The sequence below is a fragment of the Ornithorhynchus anatinus genome, chromosome 4 (assembly GCF_004115215.2).
Source record: "Ornithorhynchus anatinus isolate Pmale09 chromosome 4, mOrnAna1.pri.v4, whole genome shotgun sequence".
Taxonomy (NCBI): Eukaryota; Metazoa; Chordata; class Mammalia; order Monotremata; family Ornithorhynchidae; genus Ornithorhynchus; species Ornithorhynchus anatinus.
The window spans coordinates 124,768,799-124,774,798 of NC_041731.1; positions in this window are offsets into that span (position 1 = coordinate 124,768,799).

Genomic DNA, 6,000 nt, shown 5'->3' on the forward strand with positions numbered 1-6,000 from the left:
AGGAATAAATGAATGCTCCCATCCGCGTTGGTTTCTTTAATACCAGATTTAAGTCAACAGCCTGCATGTAGTAAAGGCTAGTTAGTGACAAGTTTGGGAAATAAATATTGGGAATTGAGGGAAATGTGAGACAAGAACGTGGCTTACTGGAAAGATTTTAAGATTGGGAATTAGGAGTCCGGAGTTTTAATCCTGTCTCTGACACTTTCCTCTTGTGTCAACTCGGGCAAGTCATTTAACTTTTCCATGTCTCAGTTTTCTCATCTCTGAAATAGGAATAAAATACCTGTTCTCACTTCCTCTTAGACTGTGAGATGCATGTGGGCCAGGGACATTGTCTTATCTGCACAATCTGTATCTTCCCCAGTGCTTAACACAATGCTCAGGAAACAGGGGAGGTACTTGATGATGATAAAAAATGAAATGGCAGGAATTATAAGAAACGAGGGAAAAATTGGAGAGTAACAGAATATGGATGGAAGAGCAATTAGGAGACTATTTTGCTACTTTGAGTAGTGATTTTCTATTTTCTTATCAACTCTCTTCTAGTGTACTCTGCAGACAGTAAGCACTCAATAGACATGATTGAGTTGGAGGACTGTTTTATGCTGATCTGTCCCTGGTGTGTTATCTAAAAATTCAATATCCCTCCTCCTGCTCTTCTCTTTCTATTAGAATGGTAGGGCCATCTGTTGCTAGAACCCTGGGAAGTGGAGAGATGGAAAACAGGCAATCAGATCTCCTCTGCCACTCTGGCTAAAAGTGGGTGCCCAGTGAATCCCCAAAGAGGCCTTTCACGCAGTCGGATGGAAGTCCACCGTGGGTTTCCATCCCACAGAACATAGGACTCCTGGACCAGTTCCTCCTAGGACCTCCCTCATATTCCATGTATCAGTGATCCCAGTTAGCATGAAGTCATTCTCAAAAGCCATCCATGAGACAATGGGACCATTTCACATTAGGACATCCAACCGTCTCCAACTCTCTCTGAAAATGAAACCAGCCTCCTGTTTTCTAGTAACAATGATAATAATAATGAGAGTATTTGTTAAGCACTTACTATATGCTGTGCACTGTACTAAGTGCTGGGCGCTTACAAGCTTAGAACAGTGCTTGACACATAGTAAGCGTTTAACAAACACCATCTTTATTATTACAAGCTAATTGGGTTGGACCCAGTCCCTGTCCCAAATTATTAGGGTATTTGGTAAGCGCTTACTATGTGCCAAGCACTGTTCTGAGCACTGAGGTAGATATATTCATTCATTCGGTCGTATTTTTTGAGCGCTTACTGTGTGCAGAACACTGTACTAAGTGCTTGGAAAGTTTACAATTTGGCAAGAGAGAGAGACAAGCTCTACCCAACAACAGGATCACAAGGTAATCAGGTTGTCCCACGTGGGGCTCACAGTCTTAATCTCCATTTTACAGACGAGGTAACTGAGGCACAAAGTAGTTAAGTGGCTTGCCCAGAGCCACACAGTAGTCACTGGCAGAGACGGGATTAGAACCCGCATCCTCCCTCCCGAGCCTGTGCTCTTTAAATAATGTTGGTATTTGTTAAGTGCTTACTATGTGCAGAGCACTGTTCTAAGTGCTGGGGTAGATACAGGGTAATTAGGTTGTCCCACGTGAGGCTCACAGTTCACCCCCATTTTACAGATGAGGTAACTGAGGCACAGAGAAGTTAAATGACTTACCCACAGTCACACAGCTGACAAGTGGCAGAGCCGGGATTCAAACCCATGACCTCTGACTCCCAAGCCCGGGCTCTTTCCACTAAGCCGCTTAGAACCCATGACCTTCTGATTCCCAGGCCTGTGCCCTATCGACTATGACAACCACGCAGAGAAAATAAGAACAAACAGAAGACTTGTCACTTATCTGTCGAGGTACATACCATGGGAAACTAAAATGTATGGATATTCCACAACCTCCCTTCAGACCATTGCTTCAACTTTAAACCAGAGCCATTGACAACGGCCAAATTGACCCTACTGTTGTTCTGCTCCCTTCCTTCCTCCTGCCCAATTCAGGTCAAGAATCGGACAAAAGTCAAGCACGCGGCAGGACGGCACAGAAAGAGAGAGGAAAAACATGAATAATACACAAAGTGAATAAATGCCCCGGGTTGGTCAAGAGCTGTAAAGATGCTGTGGGGAGCTCTTCTACTTAATTTATGGAGCGCTACCTTGGATCAAAGTTGAAATTGATCAAGTTTGAAGCAGATTATCAACACCTTTCTCAGAATCAGTCTTTTTTTTTTTTTTTTTTGGTAAGATTAGTTATATCACTGGGGGGAAGATAGGGAGGGTTGGAGGTGTCATCTGATTGATTGCTTTGGATGGACCATGATTTGCATGCCAAGCCTGCCTCAGGGACCCTGGCTAATTTAGCCAGTGCCATCGGGTAGGTTAAGATAGGCAAATGAGTCCTCAGAGGCTCCCCTGTCCCAGAGCTTTAGTCCGGTGACAGTCTTGAATGGAAAATAAGGTCACCCCGACAGGTAGCCAGGGACTAAACAGTCTCACCCCGATAACTCTGGTTTATTCAAAAGATGAAACCTGCAATTTGGGGGGTTTGTTTCTCTGCCTTTTTTTTTTTACTAGTCAATCAATCAATTGTATTTGTTGAGCACTGTACTAAGCACTTGGGAAAGTACAGTATAACAATATAATACTCACATTCCCTGTCCCCAGCGAATGAGCTTAGGGTCTAGAAGAGGACATACTAGCAAATAATTCACTCGTTATCTTCTTCTTTTAGCTTGGCAGTGCCAGTTTTCCCATCAGAACTTGAAGTCTTTAAGCTTGTTGTGGGCAGGGAACAAATCTACCACTCTGTTGTAGTTCACTCTTCCAAGTGCTTAGTATAGTGCTTTGCACATGGTGAGCGCTCAATAAAAAAACATTGATTGGTTGATTGACAGGCACTGTGCAATTATCTTTAGAATATTTAGAGCATTTCACTCTACAAAAACTCGAACCATCCAACTAGAGGCATGGAAGAGTAATTCAATTTGTTTTAAAAAACAAGAATATTGTTTTCCCCAAGAGCTGATAGAAGAAAGGGACCTATGGTCTATTTCTTTTGTAGATATTAACTCTCAACCAGTTATGGTGATAGTATTTATTAAGCACTTTACAAAGCGTCTAGCATTTGCATAGAGCCGAGCTGAATACAAAATAATCAAATTGGAACGAGTTTGTATCTCAGACAGGGCTCACACAGAGAGGGTAAATAAGTTTTCCAAGGTGACACAGCAAATCAGAGATTCAAGTTTACTGTGCGGAAGGAGGCAATGGTAAACCACTTCTGTATTTTTACCAAGAAAACTCTATAATTATAATAATAATGGTATTTGTTAAGTGCATACTATATGCCAAGCACTGTTCTAAGTGCTGGGGTAGATACAAGGTAATCAGATTATCCTATGTGGGGCTCACAGTCTTAATCTCCATTTGACAGTTGAGGTAACTGAGGCACAGAAAAGTTAAGTGACTTGCCCAAAGTCACACGGCTGACTAGTGGCAGAGCAGTACCAGAATGATTAGACTGTGAGCCCGTCAACGGGCAGGGATTGTCTCCATCTGTTGCCGAATTGTCCATTCCAAGCGCTTAGTACAGTGCTCTGCACGTAGTAAGCGCTCAATAAATACTATTGCATGATTGAATTGCAGATGGAAGTGGGACATTCTGGGAGGGATTCATTCATTCATTCGATCGTATTTATTGAGCGCTTACTGTGTGCAGAGCACTGTACTAAGCCCTTGGGAAAGTACAACATAATGATCTAGCAGGCACATTCTCTAATAATAATGATGGCATTTGTTAAGCACTTAATATGTGCCAAGCACTGTTCTAAGTGCTGGGGTAGATACAAGGTAATCAGGTTGTCCCACGTGGGGCTCACAGTCTTCATCCCCATTTTGCAGATGAGGTAACGGAGGCTCAGAGAAGTGAAGTGACTTGCCTAAAGTCACAAAGCTGACAAGTAAGGAGCCGGGATTACAACCCACGACCTCTGACTCCCAAGCCCGTGTTCTTTCTGTTGAGCCATGCTGCTTCTACTCACAGTGAGCTTACAGTCTAGAGGAGAAGACAGACATTAATGTCAATAAATAAATTACAGATATCTACATAATATTTAAAGGTTAAACTTGGGGATTGGGTTGGATTTTGCAGTGCTCATTTGGCTGGGATTGGGCTGAGTCAATTCTGAGAGCCAAGTCCAAGTTAGAAACAACATTTAGACTTGGACAAGGTACCATATATCTATAACTATATTTATTTATATTGATGCCTGTTTACTTGTTTTGATGCCTGTCTTCTCCTGTCTTGACCGTAAGCCCGGTGTGAGCAGGGATTGTCTCTCTTTATTTGCTGATTGAACTTTCCAAGCACTTAGTACAGTGCTCTGCACATAGTAAGTGCTCAAAAAACCTGCTTGAATGAATGAATGCTCTGCACACAGTAAGCACTCAATAAATACCAATGAATGAATGAATGAATAGAAGGGGGATGGCTAACTTTTTTCAGGAGTTTCCGATTTTCCTGCTGGAGTGGAATCGCTTGAAGAGATGGCAAAGAGTGTCCTGGCTTTTTTCTCTCAAAGATCCAGCTGCATCTTCTCCTTTGATGCCCGAGCACTAAGTACCATGCTCTGCACATAGTAAGTGCTTAATAAATACGATTGATTGATGCCAAAACATCGAATGGGTGACTCCTAAAGGACACTACTGAAAAAAACATCAGTTTCCACAGAAAGAATAATAAATAAGGTTTAGACACATCAGAATCTTGGATTTTTGAGTTCAATAATGTTGTGTTCCCATTCACGTGAATATGCACAATTCAAATGAAAAGAAAAGAAGAGCATCTGGGTAAGACACATATAATCAACAACTCACAGATTTCAGCAGAAACTAAAGGAAGGGAGCTATGAAGGAGAATCGGGGGGTGTGGGGGGGAAGGTTAAGTTATTTGTCAAGTGCTTACTATATACCAGACATTGTAATAAGCAATGGGGTAGACACAAGCTAATCAGGCTGGACACAGTCCACGGCCCGTATGGGGCTCACAGCCTTAATTTCCATTTTACAGATGAGGTCACTGAGGCACAGAGAAGTTAAGTGACTTGTCCAAGATAACACAGCAGACAGGTGGCAGAGCCAGGACTAGACCCCAGGTTCTTCCGAATCCCAGACCCTTGCTCTTCCCAATAGGCCATGCTGCTTATTATTACCATTATCATTATTATTACTATCATTATTATATTTGTTAAGCACTCACTACATGTCAAGCACCGTGTTAGGTGCTGGGGTAGATACAAGCTAATCAGGATGAAAACAGTCCCTGACCTACACAGGGCTCACAGTCTTAATCTTAATTGGGAAGCAGCGTGGCTCAGTGGAAAGACCCCGGGCTTGGGAGTCAGAAGTCATGGGTTCGAATCCCGGCTCTGCCACTCGTCAGCTGTGTGACTGTGGGCTAGTCACTTCATTTCTCTAGGCCTCAGTGACCTCATCTGTAAAATGGGGATGAAGACTGTGAGCCCCACGTGGGACAACCTGATGACCCTGTATCTACCCCAGCGCTTAGAACAGTGCTCGGCACACAGTGAGCGCTTAACAAATGCTAACATTATTATTAATGCCCATTATACAGATGAGGGAAGTGAGATATAGAGAAGTTGAGTAACTTGCCCAAGGTCACACAGCAGTCATATGACAGAGCTGGGATTAGAACCCAGGCCCTTGTGATTCCCAGGCCTGCGCTCTATCCACTAGGCCATGATGTCATTCAATCTTCCCTACCTCCTTTTGTCACAAACTAGGGTTTATCTTCTTAATTTATTTCATGATAATAATGATAAGAATAATAATGTTAGTAGGCTCCAAGATGCTCAAAGTTTTATTTCATAACCCCATGTTATTTCTTTGCTGCTAAAGTTGTTCAGAAAAGTACTTGCATAAGGCATCGTATTTAAGAGAGGTCATA